The 19,181-nt window shown below is 45.0% G+C and overlaps 1 protein-coding gene and 1 pseudogene across 8 annotated transcripts in view; one reads left to right on the top strand and one right to left on the bottom strand.

Annotated features, from left to right (window-relative positions):
• Positions 1–19,181, bottom strand: part of DAB2IP (DAB2 interacting protein) — a 1,477,580-nt gene that overhangs the window by 674,224 nt on the left and 784,175 nt on the right. The gene's annotated exons all lie outside the window — the stretch shown is intronic.
• On the top strand, positions 17,520–18,681 carry LOC146868740 (large ribosomal subunit protein uL23-like; annotated as a pseudogene).

Below are 19,181 nucleotides of genomic sequence, written 5' to 3'. Positions count from 1 at the left end.
ATACTGGGTAATATCAAAAAGAGAGCGGATGTGTCAGGAGTACATTGGATCATAAATCGGGGGAAGAGCCAACATGTTTCAGCCTGTAAGTATGCCCAAGAGGGTCTAAGGCTTTCATCAGGGCTAAAGAAGATCCTAGCTAAATGCTATATGTATCGATTCTTACATGTCACTTCTAAAAGGGAAATGGGAGAGACACCCCCGGTAGTAACACATTTGTCAGGTGGCTATGCCCATGTGCAATAACTATTTGCCCCACCATTCATGTGCACAACATTCCGCTAGAACCGGGCGAGAGAGAGGTGGTGATGTGAGCTATGATGCTGCAGCATTCGGTCTGCAGATGTGGTCTTTGTGCCGTAAGAGTTTGGGACAGTTAGAAGCAGGCTGATAGGTTGCCAGCTCCTGTGGGTGGCATGTTAGTATGATTGTATCTTGACAACTGTAACTCTAACTAAGGAACTAGGGACCAGATGTGCGACTGTTTATTGCAGTCACAAAGGGGCATTTGGCCCGTTTGCGACCGCAATAAACTGTGGCACAATGTACTAACCCTATTTTGCGAGTCGCTAATCTATTAGCGACTCGCAAGATAGGGTTAGCGACTCGCTGTTAGAAAGGGGCATGCCAAGGGCGTCCCTTCCTAATAGCGAGTGCTATTGCCATGTATGAGTGTTTTGCGGCCGCATTTGCGGTCGCAAAACACTTGCAGTTCACCACCTACTTCAAGTAGGTGGTAAACCATTCGCAAATGGGAAGGGGTCCCCAGGGGACCCCATCCCCTTTGTGAATGGGTGCGCAAATATTTTTTAAGGGCAGGCACTGCCTGCCCTTAAAAATGAAACTGAAAAGTTTCTATTATTATTTTTTAAATGCATCCCATTTTCCTTTAAGGAAAACGGGCTGCATTAAAAAAAAAATCTTTATTGCTAAGCAGTCTCAGACATGGTGATCTGATGACCCCAGCAGGCCACCATCCCTGGGAGTGCTAGCCATTCCCAATGGGATCGCAAATTGCGACAGCCTCATTAATATTCATGAGGCATGCAATTTGTGACCCCATTGGGAATTGCAAACAGTGTCTGAGACACTGTTGTACATTGAATTTTGTGAATCGCAAATTGCGACTCGCAATTTGTCGCAATTTGAGTCGCAAAATTCAATGGTCGTACATCTGGCCCTAGATTTGTGCTATCACTTAGTGGCATATTTATACTCACAGTTCCATGTTTCTGACACTGAGCAGCAGGTGCCCCCTCCTAGGAGGGCTTGTTGCTGCTCCTTGTCAGACTGTCAACAGCCATCCCTTGAGTAGAGCGCGACCTGATGGTTGATGGCAGAACACCATGCACCGTCGAGGGGAGTGTCTTTCGTGCTGACCTCTTTTCAAAGCAGGCACTTGGTTTGGATGGGGATCACTTCTTATGCTGTAGATAGTGAATTGACTTATTTCCAATTTGGGAGGAAGCTGACCCAGACAGATGCCAAGCTGTCCCCTACCTTCTGTTTCAGACTGGTGAATGGGACCCAAATAATGATGGATGCTGCCACTGCTGACCTTTCCAACCAACATGCAGGGATGGAAAACACTGGAACTCCCTTTTACTAGTAAAATAGAGGCTGCTTGGGGCAGGGGACAAACAATTAGCAAACAAAATGGTTGACTTGGACACCTCTCCAAGGCCACCCCCAAACCTTTTGCCTTCTAACCTCCTGATTTCTGGAATTCATTTTTGTTGGCATTAGGACTCTGTGCTCATTAGTACTACTAACCAGCGTTAAAGTGCTTGCGCTCTCTCCCTACAGGGTTCTCCAATGTCGGTCATGTAGGGCTGAATCCATGCCAGATTTTTAGCATATCCGAATTGAGATAAAGGCAGTTATCTTAAAAATCTGGCATGAATCTGGCCCTCCAAGACCGACACTGGAGAACCATGCCCTGAAACATGCTTACACCCAATTGACACGTTTCATTTACTTATAAGTCCCTAGAAATGTGATACTACTACAAGAACCCAGGGCCTGTAAATTAAATGTTACTTGTAGGCCTGCAGCACTAAATGTGCCACCCACTTAAGTAGCCCTTTAAAGCATGTCTCAAGCCTGCCACTGCAGCTTGCAATGCAGTTTGTAAGCTGTCAATTCGACCTGTCAAAATAAAAGTTTTGCCAGGCCTAAACTCTCCTTTTTAAAACAGTCACTGCTAAAGTAAGCCCTAAACAGCGCATAGGGCAGGGTACAGTGTATTTAAAAGATATTACATGTGTTTTTAAGTTTTGCATGTCATGGTAGTGAAAAACTCCTAAATGAGTTTTTCACTACTGTGAGGCCTATCTCTCCCATAGGATAACATTGGGTTACCTTATGACATTTAATAAGTGCTAACTTTTGATTGAGAACAGGTAGAAGTGGCATGTTTGGTCTCAAAACAATTGTAATTTAAATTACTCTATAATAGTGAAGTAAGATTTTAAGTCACAATACTATAAATGTCACTTTTAGAAAGCTTACAAAAAGTGATGGATGGAATGCTTCAATTGATCTTAGCCACTGGTAATTACTGGGTCACATTCCAATCCATCATTATTATGCACACCATGCCACTTCAGTTTGGACCCAGCTATATTCAAATCAGTCTTGACCCTGCTTCAATGGGAACAGTCCAGCCTGAACTGACCAGAAAACAAGCAACCCAGGACCGGTTTTGCCCTAGTTATGGGCTCATCAGCCAGATACAGCTTGGTTCCAGTGACTCAGTGTACACAGGACACATACTGTGCATACTCGTCTCACTTAGGGCAACTCACTACAGTACATAAAAAGTGATAGATGAAATGCTTGAATTAATCTCAGCCACTTGCAATTACTCGGGCCGCAATCCAATCCGTTATTTTGCACACCATGCCACCTCAGTTTGGACCCAGCTGTATGCAAATCAGTCTTGACCCTGCTCCAATGGGAACACTTCAACCCGAACTACGAAGCCAAGTCTTCCCTGAGCTGGAACACAAGCAAACCAGGACCGGTTTTGCCCTTTTTATGGGCTCATCAGACATGTACTGCTTGCTTCCAGTGACAGTGTGCACGGGGGCCCACGTCTGGGCATACCTGTCCCACTCAGGGCGAAACACTAAAGTATTCAAAAAGCGATGGGTGGAATGCTTGCACTGGCACTGCAAATTACTCTGGTCCACATTCCAATCCATAGTTATGGCCTGGCAGTTCGGGCTGGACTGTTCCGGGTACTGGGGTAGTTATTAATACCACTAGGGCCTTTACCTACTTTATACCCACACCTTATAATAACATACCCTATGTTAACTTTAAGACCATTGTTTCAGTAATGGCCTCAACCTCACTGGAAGTATTTCGTCTCTTTCCTTCTTCTCCCCTTTTACCTATCCCATCTTTTTCCTTGAAGAGCTTCTTTGCCATGTTATATTTATGATATTACTCCTTACTTAGCTACAGTAATAGCTTAACTTATTTCTGAACGAACCGGTCACTGAACAAAAATGTGCTAAGATGTAGGGATCTCGGTCACAGTTCCCTATGAGTCTGGTTTGAACTAGATTAAATAGATAAAACAATTAAAGAAAAGAATATAAGCCATAGCAGTAATTTGGAGTGTACATCTTACCATCTGCTTATTGGGAAAATGTGCAGAACCCTTGACAACCCATATAAAACTGGTTTCAACATCTACTTTCTTTAGCCAGTGTGCAAGAAAATGCACTATGCTATAGACATTTTGTAAAAAAAAATTGAAAAGACAATATGGGACAGTCCTGCTTTCCTTTCTCCTGTCTTTATATGTTTACAAGATCCACAGTTTCACAAAAAAATAAAAATAAGTTTTTGGGGATGCACAAATGTAGTTGGGTAGGAGTGCTTAATTTGAGCCAGTGGTTTCCGGTGCTGAGCACCGGCACTTAATTGTCAACACCAGCGATTGTGACGGTCTGCCACAGGTGGCGCTGTCTGGTTAATTCAGAGATGACCACAACAACAGTTAATTATTTATTCAATATACATTAAAAATTACTATTACCTACCGACCACACCATTCTTATTGCTTTGGGGACCTGAAATAGTCCGATTTGTCAAACTTGTAGGAATATGATGGTTAGTAGTTGTGCTGTTACTAACATAGCAGCATGACAGGGGCAGTGTGTGGTGCAAACTGCAGTGACCACCTGACAAGAGCCCTGGCACTTTTATTTTTAATTAAGCACTGGGTAGGTATACCATAGGTAGCAGGCATCCAGGGGGACGTACCTGGTATTCTGCATGGGGCCATTTGCATGACACTACTTCCAGCCCACCAGCCTTCTCTTCTAGAGAACTGAATGTGACCCCGGTGTCCAAGATCACACAACCATTACCCAGCTCTTTGAATATTCAGCACTGTTAAGAAACAGGCGAGCCTTCACGCGGACCCCGTTGTTTTCATCAAACAAATGGAATTCTTCATTGAGAGAGGACAGCTTCTCTGCCTTATGATTATCCCCACTTTGTCATCCCATCCTCCCCGGCAAGGCCAGCGGATGCCCCCGCGGATGGAGGAAGAAAGATAATTGGCCGATCAGGAGATGCCGAAAATAAGCAGGTAGAATTCGATGACCTTGAGAAGGTTGTTATTTAGTAGAGAGTTGCGGGTAAATGAAGGAAATGCTGGCGGCTCTGAATGCGGAAAGAGTTTAAATATGTTCTTCTCTCTGGAAGATTAGCCGTACTCAAGCTGAACATCTAAGAGAAGCAGCCTCCTTGCAGCCCAGCTCCGCCTTTCAGCCGCAGACTAGCCACTAGCCTTTCAGCCGCACACTAGCCTTTCAGCCGCACACTAGCCTTTCAGCTGCAGACTAGCCTTCCAGCCGCACACTAGCCTTCCAGCCGCACACTAGCCTTCCAGCCGCACACTAGCCTTCCAGCCGCACACTAGCCTTCCAGCCGCACACTGGCCTTCCAGCCGCACGCTAGCCTTCCAGCCGCACACTAGCCTGCCTTCCAGCCGCACACTAGCCTGCCTTCCAGCCGCACACTAGCCTTTCAGCCGCACACTAGCCTTCCTTTCAGCCACACACTAGCCTTTCAGCCGCACACTAGCCTTTCAGCCGCACGCTAGCCTTCCAGCCGCACACTAGCCTGCCTTCCAGCCGCACACTAGCCTTCCAGCCGCACACTAGCCTTCCAGCCGCACACTAGCCTTCCTTTCAGCCACACACTAGCCTTTCAGCCGCACACTAGCCTTTCAGCCGCACACTAGCCTTTCAGCTGCAGACCTGCCTTCCAGCCGCACACTAGCCTTCCAGCCGCACACTAGCCTTCCAGCCGCACACTAGCCTTCCAGCCGCACACTAGCCTTCCAGCCGCACACTGGCCTTCCAGCCGCACACTGGCCTTCCAGCCGCACACTAGCCTTCCAGCCGCACACTAGCCTTCCAGCCGCACACTAGCCTTCCAGCCGCACACTAGCCTTTCAGCTGCAGACTAGCCTTTCAGCCGCAGACTAGCCTTTCAGCCGCAGACTAGCCTTTCAGCCGCAGACTAGCCTTTCAGCCGCAGACTAGCCTTTCAGCCGCAGACTAGTCTTTCAGGCGCACACTAGCCTTTCAGCTGCAGACTAGCCTTTCAGCCGCACACTAGCCTTTCAGCCGCACACTAGCCTTCCATTCAGCCACACACTAGCCTTTCAGCTGCAGACTAGCCTTTCAGCCGCAGACTAGCCTTTCAGCTACAGACTAGCCTTTCAGCTACAGACTAGCCTTTCAGCCGCAGACTAGCCTTTCAGCCGCAGACTAGCCTTTCAGCCGCAGACTAGCCTTTCAGCCGCAGACTAGCCTTTCAGCCGCAGACTAGCCTTTCAGCCGCACACTAGCCTTCCAGCCGCACACTAGCCTTTCAGCCGCACACTAGCCTTTCAGCTGCAGACGAAATGAGACATGCAGCTCGCAAGTTGGAAAATTGCCTATTTTTTGTTGCTATTTCAAAGTTCATCTGCTACCAGGAAACAGCTTTGATGTTAGATTATGTTCCTGCTGGGAGGGTCGCACGCGCCCTCTGTGTATATACATGAATTATCCTGCTCTGTACATTTCTTGAATAATAGGGGGTGGAAGGGACAACGAAAGAGAAAGAGAGCAGGGAAATGCAGTGGGTGCGATGCAAAGAGACATCTTGTCATGAAACGAAGAAATGGTTCACATTGTGAAGCTTTTTATAGGGGTTTGCGTTACCTTCTTGCCACCCCAAACCACCTCACATGCCCATCAATCAGCAGAAGCAACTGTTACTCTTCACTTACCCCGTGGTACCCCTGCCACGCCCCTAGCTAACCCCTACAACCCATGCCTACAACCCATGCTGCCCCTGGTCTCAGGGGTCATGAATCCAGAGGCAGGAAACAAAGGTAAACAGGGCCCTGGGATACATGATTACTTGACCCTATCCTGGCCCCTCAGCAGCCAATAGGCAGCTTCAGCGAAGCTAAAGGTGGGGCAGAGAGTCACCTCTGTTATGTCATTAGGGGCCATGAGTGCATGATGCCCAGTGAGCTGCAGAGTGGCAAAGTGATGACAACCACAGCTATGATCTTCTTCATTGCCTTCAACGTGCACCTTAGCCTGGGCGGATTCAATCCTGGCTCTTGTCTCATTTATGCAGATACCTTGCAGACCATCGTCAAGGTCAGTGTGGCCTTGTGGCTGCACTGCTGTATGTTCACCATCCAAGAATGGGTAACTGTTAACCATCATATTCTCAATGCGGATAAAGCAGAAACCCTCTGACACGGAATGTGGCCGAAACAAGAAACCACAATTGGCCTCAGATTTAAAAAAGGCCCCGCCTACAACACAAGAGAACAGAAACAAAACCAGGACTCATCCAGGATACAGACCTGCCTTTGGAGCTCCGGATTCTCTAGTGACATATTTTGTGGAAATGCACACCATCAGAGGTGGGTTTTCCCTTACTTAGGTTTGCCTCACAGAGCTGAAGCTATATCCGCTTTTGTATGTTTTTTTTCTGGACTACAGGGACAACCTTCAGCAAAGAGCACCAAAATCCCTCCTTAGAACAATTTAACAGACCCTGAACTCAGCAGCCAGAATATTTCTACTTGTTACGCCCTGGGATCACATCAGCTCAACTCTCTTTCTTCCGCACTGACAGCGGAACTCTCTCTTGATCACTGCTAAGGCAGAGTGCTTAAGCCATCATGGCCTCCAAGAAATTGGTCCACGGTTCCACCCAAAAAATAATGGCAGACCCACCACCCACCATACATCCTCCGCCCCAACCCCCTCTTATACAGTAAAGTTTCAGGCTTCAGTAAAACCCAATTCGGAGATTGTCCTTCTCATTCCAAGCAACCTTTGGTTCTCCCTCCTCATCGTGCCTAGGAAATTAAGAAACCAACTCGCCTTCCAAAAAGTAATAAAACATTAGGACTTTAACCTTAAAATCGCATAATAGCTGTAAAAAAAGAACACCGGTCTAACTCTTGGAACAAACCAACCTTGTACAGTATAAACCTCGCCAAACAATAACAGCTGAGTACATACATACAAACAAGAGGTTCTGGCAAAGTCTCCATAGATGACCAAGTTCTACTAACTTCTGATGAAAACGAAGGTAGCGTATCGACCATGAGATTATTCATTGTGCAAATATATTGAATAAATGTTATGTTACAGCAAATTTGTAAAGCATGTGTACACCAAAAATGTTTCATGGCACTGCAGACACTACAGTGGGAGGGCCACAAGGACTTGACCATATGGCTTTCTGAAAAGGCAGGTTTACAGCAGAGATCTAAAACTCACATATGAAGTCGAGGCGTTGATATTAGGAGGCAAAGAATTCCAGGAGCCGCGGTCAAGCATGGATAACCATGATCCCCCCCAGTCCCCTCTTCTTGAACTTGGGGACTTCTAATAGATTTTGGAGCGCCGACCTCAGATAGTGTTGGAGATATAGGTCTGAATTCTGGAGGTCACGAAAGATGGACTTTTGACATGGATAGATTTGAAAATAATACACCCGGTTTTGAAGAAGGTTCTCTGGGCGACTGGAAGCCAGTGTAATTTTACCAGTAAGGGTCTGGTACGACAAAATCTGGGGTGGCGTTAAACCAATCTAGCCGCTTGGTTTTGAACACAATGAAGCCTCTGATTCAGAATCTTGGAAAGGCCCAGATAGAGTGAATTCACGTGGTCAATTCAAGATTTGACGAGGGTAATTACGGTCTGGATGATGGCCTCAATGGAGAAACATGTCCTGATTTTTTCCACTTTTTAGAGAAGGAAGAAACAGGACAAAGTCACTGCGTCGATCTGAGGCTTCGGTGAGAGGTCTTTATCGACTATGATCCCGAGGCTTTTGACTGCACTTTTAGGGGCAGGAGGGGCACTAATCTCCAGAGGCCAGGTGGAGGGATTCCAATTGTGCAGTTTTTTGTCATCACAATCTCAGCTTTATCTGAGTTTAGCTGCAGCGGATGGCGGTTCATCTAGTCACGGAAGAAGAGCTTGGTGCTCTGAAAAAAGTCAATAGATTCCAGAGAGCCATCCATGTTAAAGAGTTGCTGCACACAGAACTAGCAAGTCCCAGAAGGAGGCCAAGTATAAGGCACAGGTGTTGGCCAAAGACGCAGCTCGTTGAATCGTCCACAGGACATGGCCATGTGAGTTGTGGCTAAAGGACACGACTACAGGATCCGTACCATGCTTACCGCCTGCCTATAGTTTGCAGCCCTGGGGGAGTGGCCTATGTTGAACGCATGTCGTAGACTGCGCTAGATGCTGGTAGAAAGCTTGTCCTAGAGCCTCGCGCTGTTTGCACAGGATACGTATAGGATTTTGAGACGAGATGTTTTTCAGCTGGGCATTGCTAGAGTACACACACATGTTATGGACTGCAATCCATGTAGAGCTCTTACAACCATGCCTCATGCTGTGTCTAGTCAACAGGACACAGAAAGCATGTGATAGGGTCTGTGACCATTACCCACAGGAGGTGAGCAGCACAGACAGTGCAATATCGAGGTCTGTGTGCACAGACTGTGTGCTGTGCCTACCTCAGGTCATGCTGTATGCGTATCTTGCATTCTGTGCAATTATACAAACCTTAGTCAAAGGAAGTTAAAGTTCTGTACTTACATTTGAACACTAATCTTACAAATACCACAATAAACTTTCTGCATGGCTCTTCCAGACGAAGCAGGCATGGCCTCCCCCCCCCCACCAGGCCTGCCCTTCTCAGTGCCTGGATACCCTCACGGGTGATTAGCTGCGCTCTACAAATTCACATAACATAACAAAGTGCTTGTGCAAACCCTAAAAGGTTCAAAAGTCACTAGTTAATGTACGCCATGCAGACCTTGCATGACATGGGAAGCCAAGAAAGATTTCTGGATGAAATTGCTGTTGAGTTGGCACCATTGTGCCGGCTGGCTAAACAGTGGGTGAGGGGACAGTGGACGAAATCAGATGGGTGAGTGGGTAAAAAGGTTCTACATTTTTAAACGTCTATGAACTAAAATGTTTCAATACCCCAGACTGTTTTAAAAGTATTTTTGGTAAAGACATACTCCATCACAGGTATAGACTTTAAACCTTAGGGCAAATACATGATTTCCTTGATGGATATGCCATCATTCGTTGCGCGTTTATCTGACTGTTGTGTTCTTTAAAGCAGTAATAAAATATACTGGGTATAATGGCCCTTATTGGTGCATCTAAAGATACTTACAGTCACTGAGAAGTCCCGTGACTATATAGAGTCACTCACCCTACATCCATGCTCACTTATAAAGTCATAACTTGAAGATGACTTGCCATATTATCCTAACATATGAAAGGGGGTATTTTAATTCTTATAATACAACGACACACCATCACCTTGTCCCCAACCCTCATTTCAATCCTCAGTCTCATCTTCTTGTGAAAGGGATATTATAGTTGCAGAACAGTGGAATAAATGTGGAATCTATACAATCAAAACAAAACATACTAATACACAGGCAACTGAAAGCAAAACATATTTAAAACAAGAGTAATAGGTCACTTTCAAAAGTAGATGTAGTTCGGAATGTGTGGTAACATCCATACGCCTGCCTTCCAGTACCAATTGCAAGTAGAGCAATAAATAAATATACTGCCATAACTGTCCATGTTTAATTGACTGTATATTTTCAGAGGAAAAGGTTCCAAAGACAAGCTGAAAATGTAGTATTTCATTGTTTAAACAGTAGTTGTAATTCAGCAGAGCGAACTGCCTTTCGCCCTGTCTGCTGTATCTTCACAATTCACCTGTAATGACTTGCAAGTAAGGCAGCCATGTCATTTTCCTCTACAGTTGATCAGTAATGTCATAACTTGGTTGTAATAGGTGATAGAGAGCGATTATGCGCTTTCATTTGTAGGGGTGCATCATAGTCACAAGTAGTTTACGCCTGCATTTATTCCTTTGTCGTGTTAACATTCGGTTACTAGAATGTGAAATGTAATAAAGTGTAAAAGTGAAATGCTAGAAATATTTTGTGTAATGTGCAGAAATTATTGTGATAATTGCGTTCTAAATGATGAAAAATCCTAGTATTTGTTTATAACTGATTAATGGAGTTTATTTACTTAAATGTAATGCATTGTGTTAAACGTGCACCATATTAATGTTCATGTATATTTGTGCTTAATGAAGTTCCATGGTAATTCTTAGTTTAGCCGATTTCCAGTAGGCCTCATGTGTATTTCCCTGGCTCTCACAAACTAGTTTGTTCGCAATGTTCACGTGTATGTAGAATCTTGTTCTTTCTCACGTTTCTGTTGCAGGTGGAGAAATTCATCTTCGTTAGTTAGAATAACGCTTTTGTTTTAGGAGTTAGGCTCAGGAAGGAGAGGATACCTTTGTACAAGGACTGCTGATAATGTGAGACGGTGTTCTTTCTCACTGGAGAAGGCCTGGGAATCAAGGTCATCGAGCCAAGAGACTGGGAGTATCGAAACGAAATGGAAAATCACCTACGAGGAGGTGTCCAGCTGGATGAGGCGATCGTATGATGTGTAATGGGCGTGCCTTGTGTTTTTGGTGTTGGAATTAGGGACAGTGCCCCGGAGGTTGAGTTAGGAGAGGAGATCGGTGGAGAGAGAAGGAGCATCTTAGAACGAGCTCTGCGGCTTTAGGCTACTTGACCCATTCAACGTGAGTGCACTTCTTAGGAAGTCTTCATGCGCTGACACCTTTTCCTGAACCTGCCTGGGGAATGCCAACTAGGGATGTCACGTTAGTGGTAGAGTAGAGACAGACTAATGCTTGTTACTTACGAACCTCCAATGAAGACTAATCTTGGCGTGGGGGCACTCATTGCCTGCGTTCTGGAATTCGTCATCCTTTTGATGCTCCAGAGATTGAACCTGGTTCGTAGGGTTGGCTTTGTATTAGTTGCGATGCATTTTTACTACCTCATCTTGGGATGCCTGTATGTTCCGTTATTTTTAGCTTTGTAATAAACCTAGAACCTGGAGTCTGTGATTCTTCAGAGTCATGAATCATTGTGACTGTGAAAACTGATGGGACAAGTTATTTCTCCCCTTTACACTTCTAAGCACTTACAAACGGTCCATTGACCAGGGGTTCCAGAGTATATCTGAATCAGGGATCGTAGGAAATTTAATGACAAGTTACAGTAGAGTTAATACACGTTTCTCTGTATTACAACAGCAGCAGATCACAGCACAACCAGGCGCAAGCTCCATGGCTGTCTTCAATACTTCTCTAGAGAATTTACTTCCTGATAGAATTGAGCTTTCTAACTTTTCCAGTGCTTAATTTGAGCCGGTGTTTTCGGGTGCTCGGCACCGGCACTTAATTGTCAACACCAGCGTTTGTGACAGTCTGCCACAAGGTGGCGCTGTTTGGTTAATCTATCGCTGACCACAACAACAGTTAGTTATTTCAATATACACTAGAAATTACTATTAGATGCTGCCCATGTCAATGTATGGCTTTGGGGGCCTGGAATAGATTCAATTGTCGCACTTGTAGGAGTGTGATGGTTAGTAGGGGTATTGTTACTATCATTGGCAGCGCTGGCAGGGGCGATGGTTGGTGCAAGCTGCAGTGGCCTCCGGACGAGAGCCCTGGCACTTATGTTTTTTACAAATTAAGCACTGCTTTAAACTTCCTTTAGGTCTGGCTATCACTGTATTAATGCTCGCAGTTATATGGACTGTAATGCGGAGCAATGGCTGCCTGACAAAGCCGGGTTTAAGCTCGCTATGGAGCCGAACACACATTTCCAAATTGAAAAGGCTAATTCTAATCCCTAGTGGCGTACAATATTCATATTATAATGAATCAGAGGTTCCAGGCGGCTTTGCAGTAGAACAATTATGGCCTGGCCTTTTGCTACCCAGTGTAAATTACTTTTGCTACGCTGCCAGGATGTGCTGGTGATTTCATTGGAGATAAAAAACAATTTATAGCGCATACTTCGTTATGTATATTCTGACTTGGGCTGGGGTTGTTCGGCTGTGACCACTGCCCAAGCTCCTCACGAGGATTAACTGCACCTATTATGCCCAGTTTCTTTTTATCATTGTGAGAGTCAAAGTTAGAGCTTCGATCCATTCGTTTGACCCATTCCCCCACCCCTGTCCCTTTCCCTCCACCCCTGTCCCCTCCCCTCACCGAGAGATGGTGTCCTGAGTTTTAATCCCCGCTTAGCAGTAGCCGCTGGGTGACCTTGGCCAGTTCACATTTTTCAATTAATCAACTAAGCGGCCATTGCATGACTGTTACAGCAGTAATTCACCTCTGAGCCGCCAAGGCAGTTCAGTGTGTTGAGTGCCAGCTGCAGAAACGTCAGTGTAGGTTGGAGCGGGGGCGAGGATCCAGAACTAGCTTCCTAACCCATCTTTCATCTGGCTGAGGTTGATGAAATGAGTATCACTGACCTCAAAAGTACCCACACCTGTTATTAAAGCACCAAGAGGCAAGTCAATGTGTAGTTGGTGATCACAAAATCATCAGATCCATCTATCATCCCAGATACTTAATGTTAGTCCAGACAGAGGATTTCCAACCCACAGCTGGTTTCATACATAATACACACGTTTTTATTTTCTCGTCCCTAATGACCTTGAGTAGCAGTGCTTAATTTGAGCTGGTGGTTTCTGGAGCTCAGCACCAACACTATATCATACACACCGGCACCTTTCATGATCATCAGTTAAGGACACATTCATTTATGGTAGGCACGGGGAGATTAAGGGATATGTCCAGAATCACAGGATGTTGAACAGACACCAAGAGTCAAACCTGGTTCCCCAGCTTCGAAGATGCAGTTCTGGCCATTACGCCACATCCTCCTCCTCACTTTCATGGTTAGTAGTTGCTTCTGTTTCAGGCGGTACTAACAGGAGAAATGGACTGGTGCAAGCTGCCTCCTGATGAGAGCCCCAACACTTTTTTTTTTTACAAATTAACCACTGTTGAGTAGAACATCAAAGGTGATTCATGGGCATTGTGATCAATTAAAAATATATAACCAAAGGGGATGATGGACGGAGTGTTGAACATTGCAAGCACTCACCCCCAGTCAACTGATCTGGGTTTAATCCATCATCATTCTTTAGCTCACTCTGCCATCCCAGTTCAGATATGGCCATATGCAAATCAGTCTGACCCTGTGCCTCATGGGAACAGTTCAGCCCAAACTGCCATGCCATGTCTTCCCTGGACCAGAAACAAGCATCCTAGGACCGGTTTCGGGTTCATAACCCTAATCAGCCAGGCTATCTTGAATCCAGTGGCAAAGTGAGCAAGGGACGCACGTCTGGCATTAGCCAGACACCGGTCCTAGGATGCTTTTTTCCGATCCAGGGAAGACATGGCTTGGCAGTTGGGCTGGACTGTTCCCATGAGGCACAGGGTTAGACTGATTTGCATATGGCCATGTCTGAAAGGGGGTGGCGGAGTGAGCTAAAGAATGATGATGGATTAAACCCAGATCAGTTGACTGGGGGTGAGTGCTTGAAATGTTCAACACTCCGTCCATCATCCCCTTTGGTTTTAAATTAAGAATCCATGACAGGATGTGAAGGGTTGATTCACAAAAACATTTAGGGCCTGATGATGAGTGGGTCGGTTAATTCCGACGCATGCGCAAACCCCTGTTTACCCATGGGTCAGAATTACAAGTTTGGTTGTGTTGAATGCATCCGATAATTATCAGATAAGTGAAATACCTCAACCTCCTTTAAATTTCGGCGGGTCAAACAACTGCTACATTTAACAGGGAAAAAGAATAGGGTATTTACCATATCATGCAGATTTTTGTGCATAAAACACCAAAATCCGCATGTTGTCCCCCAATAACATGTAATAGATGCTATTTATCGCAGCCGATACCCTGTGATATTGTTGTTTACCAGGTGCGATAAATAGCAGCTAAACTGGTGATTAGGCCTAAAGAGCATAAATATGACACTGAAGTCCTTTGAAAGTTCCCAGGGTGCATGCGGGCATGTTTTAGCCTTTAGTTTAATGTGGGCGGGGCTTTATCAGTTGGCCTCAAATGAACAATGGTGTGTGTCCTCATTAGACTACTTTCTCACAAAAACAAAAACCATCAAGTCAAAATGTACGCTTTCCTTTCTAGACCAGTGAACACAACACAACCAACTTGCAGCCCTGTGACATGCCATGCACACTTCATTCATCAAATCACAGAATCCTACTTGGAACTTTAAACTCATCCATCCTCCTGGCCATGAGACACTTGCCACTTGTGAACTTCAAGGGGAGAAAACAGAGGGTGGGCTTACTCATGAAAACTCAGGGGCATATTTACAAGCTCCTTTTGCCACCGAGCCATCACTTTTTTTGATGATCCGGTGGTGTTGCGCCATTCCCCATATTTACAAGATGGAGCTAAGCCACTTAACGTGACTTAAAGCCACCTTGTAAATATGTCCCTTTCCCCCACAGACCGCTGCGGCAAAGGGGTGTGCAGTGGGTGGTCCACCGCAACACCCTTTGCTTTTTGACACTGCCCCAGATTTACAAGGCTGAAGCAGTACCACAAACTAAGGCCAGGCAACACCTGATCGGAGCATGGCAATACGAGGAGAAATCATTAATTGCAGCACACATAGAAAGAGCAAATCGCCATTATTCATTGTTTATGTGCAGGAAGGTGCCCCTTCCTGCACATAAACAATTGCCCCTGCTGCGCGGGCACCCTTGCAACATGGCAGCAGGGTGCCTGCACTGGCTCTAGGCAGCTTTTTTGCGTCCGCGCTAGAGGAAACACAAGGATGAGCGTATTTTTGTAAATACGGCGCATCCCTGTGTTTAAAAAATGTCAGAGCGCTGCACTGCCAAATTTGCAATAGCACTGCGCTGCAGCATTTTCATGTACATATGCCCCTCAGTTTACAGTGCTGAAGGCAGTGCTTGGTTTAAATAAATAAATAAATAAATAAATAAACAAGCAATAAGTGCAAGGCCCAAAATGTACACTTGGAGCCCACCGCTGACACCTTCAAAGATGGGCTTGCTGAATGCCAAGAGTGCCCAGTTTTGATTCCCCTTCATGCCTTTTTCATGGCTCTCTTTACAGCTCACTACAAGGCCTGCCTCTTTAGCTGACACTAAAACCTTCTATTGCATTCCTACTTTCTACCTTTGTCCCCAGCTACAGCCACCGGCACAAATTAAGCCCTGGGTGAAGGAAAAGAAAAAGAAGCAAATAATATATGGCTGACACTAAAACCAATGGAGATTAACAAACTGCCCTCTGCGGTTGTGTCTCATTGACTGCATGCATTAGCAGGGAAGTGCCTGTAATTTCATTGGCAGGCTGTCTAGGCGCGATCCTTTAGGCGGTTTACAACCAGGATTGCTGCAAAATCAGCTCCCGGGACCATCAATTCCAGCGAGCAGTTGCTGGCTGACACGTTTGGAATAAAAAGTAAATATTGCCATCCGTCAAAGGTATGAATTTATGACGCAGCCGTGCAGTAAAAGTTACTCATGCAAACGAGTGAGCTGTGTTCCCTGCACTTTACATGTTTCCGAAATGGAAAGTGAACATCAATCTAATATTATAACAGCATCTGTAATTAGCGCCCTGGGTTGCTTTTTGTTCAGGTGGGGATGCCTTCTGGCCCCAGCCCCTGAATCTAGTTCACAACACACGGAGGCGGGGCCGGGGGCTGATTTTTATTAGATATTTGTTTTTATTGGGGGTATTTATAAAGCATTGACCTAGAATTAAATGGCAGATGAGCTCAGTACACTTCGAGGGATTCAGTAACCATGCAAGGCCACCTTATCACGCCCCTTCCTATTAGTGATTTGTAATGAACAAAAAAAACATTTTTAGAAATAGAAGCTAAATTCATTGCATCTTTTTTTTTTGTAAAACCTTTATTTAGCATATGATGTCAGTACACGGCATGATGCCTACAACCACTCCTGGCCGGCTGCGTATAATAATAAGAAATAGACAGAGGTGTACACAGCGTTTCGCCAACAACCCAAAAGGGCCGGCCGCGTCAAAGTATATGTAGGTTTTGCATTTTAATAGAACAATGGGTCACGATCCCTAAGAACCATAAATAACAACTGACTAAGAGCACAACCAACAAGCCTCACGGTGAGAGTGGTTCAAAAATTAAAGTATCGTATCGATTCAGAGAGCGCCCGGAACAATAGAACTCAGTCTTAAGGGCGTAAGCATTACAGTGCATATCTCAACATCATGACCGACTCCTCATGCAGCCACAAAAAATTCATTGCATCTCTGCATTTTGTCATCGCAAAGTCTGTGACTCTGCAAACCGCAGCCTTTGACAGCACAAACCGCAATGATACATCAGGGCCATAGACTCCACAGTGTCATGTAGGAACTATGTTTGCTTAGCAGTTGAGACCTTAAGTGAATCTAAGAGAGTTCTATGTTTCAAAGAGTGGACAAAAAGACTGTAAAAGGGAGATTTTGACATCAGCACTTGCTCCACCTCAGCTAGTGCTGGGGCACTTTCCAGATATTTAATTATGGGCCCAGACAACGGGCTCGTCCCTGGAGACATCGCCACATATTTTTAATTCCATCTTGCCATCGTGAGATGGGACATAAGAGCTGAGGTGTTCCAAAAGGTATTTCCTTTCAATCAAAGGTGAAATGGCAAAAACAAATGCTTAGCTTTCAATACCCTAGAAAATATTAAGCGCAAAAATTAAGAAGCAATATCTTTTAAAAAGAAATGCAATTTATACTGCATTTCTCTACACATGTAAAATAACAAAACAATGTCTTGTGCTAGTATGTCATTTAAAAAGACTAAACTCACAAAAAAGGAGTACAACCCCTAGGTCATCCATACATAAAGGTGAAACAATGCTAACTAATAACAGGAGGTTGTTCATGTGATTATCAAGTGTATGAAGTGTCGGCAATTAAAAAAGGCTACAGGAAATATGAGAAAGCTCCATGCCTTTTACACCCGAACATGGCACCGAAGGCCAAGAAGAAAGCTGTCCCTGGTAAAACCGATGCAAAAAGAACAATTGATGGACAGAATGCAGAACAATGTCATACATTCACCCCAGTACAGAGATCTGGGACTAAATCCATTGTTCTATTGCTCACCATGCCATAGCCTGGCTGATGAGGGCTGCTAGCCCGAAACCGGTCCCAGGATGCCTGTTTCCTGTCCAGGGAAGACATGGCTTGGCAGTTTGGGTTGGACTGTTCTCATGAAGCACAGGGTCAGACTGATTTGCATATGGCCATGTCTGAATTGGGGTGGCAAAGTGAGCTAAAGAATGATGATGGATTCAACCCAGATCTGTGACTGGGAGTGAGTGTTTGAAAAGTTTCAGCGCTCCGTCTACCATCTCCTTGTGTTTGCTTTGTTCGCCCTAAGTTGGCAGGGTACGCCCAGACATGGATCCCTTGCTCACTTTGCCACTGTATTCAAGCTAGCATGGCTGATGAGGGCTGTTAGCCCAAAACCGGTCCCAGGATGCGTGTTTCCAGTCCAGGGAAGACATGGCTTGGCAGTTCGGGCTGGACGGTTCCCATGAGGCACAGGGTCAAGACTGATTTGCATATAGCTGTGTCTGAACTGGGGTGGCAAAGTGAGCTAAAGAATGATGATGGATTCAACCCAGATCTGTGACTGGGGGTGAGTGTTTGAAAAGTTTCAGTGCTCCGTCCGTCATCTCCTTGTGCTTGCCTGTTAAAACCAAAGCAAAGTCCAAGGCTTTGAAAGCTAAAAAGGCTGGTTTTAAGGGGGTACACAGTCACACAAAAAAGAACATTAGGACAGCCCCCACTTTCAGGAGGCTGAGGACCTTGAGGTTAAGGAGACAACCGAAGTATCCCAGGAAGAGTGCTCCTCGTAGGAACAAACTTGACCATTACGCAATTATTAAGTTCCCTCTTACCACGGAGTCTGCCATGAAGAAGACTGAAGATAACACGCTGGTCTTCATTGTTGAAGTCAAGGCTAACAAGCACCAAGTCAAACAGGCTGTAAAGAAGCTTTATGATATTGATGTTGCCAAGGTCAACACACTGATCAGGCCAGACGTGAGAAGAAGGCATGTGTGCCTCTAGCTCCAGACTAGGATGCACTGGATGTAGCCAGCAAAATTCACATCATCTAAGCCTGCTCTGTAGACGCCGGTACAGTTCAGAATAAACTTTTTAAAACCTGTGCCTTTTAATACATGTTAAATAACATCAACTAATAAAATGATATCTAGTGTGTACATAAATTGAAATCTTAAAGAAGTCACAACACTTGGTATATTTATGTAATGCTTCACCTATTTATTTTAGAGTTTTATATATTCTTCTTGTTGCATTTCAGATCTTTTAAAAGGGCTTCAATTGTGTTTCTCTCTTTATGATATTTTTTATGTTGCATATATTCTTCGAATTAGAATACAAATTGTACATATCTTTATAGGCAATATTTCTTTATTATTATAAAGCTTGTTTTCAGGCACCCTTGTTGTTTGTTTGTCTCAATTGTATTTTTCTGGGATCTTATTGATGTATCCCAATACAAAGGAACTTCTGAAGGCGTGTGGGCTGGGTGGCCAGGTTAATCACAGTGCTGTGAGGTACGTTATGAGGAGGGGTACAGCACGACAGAAAAGAG

This window comes from Triturus cristatus, chromosome 1_2 (genome assembly GCF_964204655.1).
Source record: "Triturus cristatus chromosome 1_2, aTriCri1.1, whole genome shotgun sequence".
NCBI classification, from domain to species: Eukaryota; Metazoa; Chordata; class Amphibia; order Caudata; family Salamandridae; genus Triturus; species Triturus cristatus.
The sequence above is the reverse complement of the archived record's forward strand: the minus strand, read 5'-3'. Positions and strand labels throughout refer to the sequence as shown.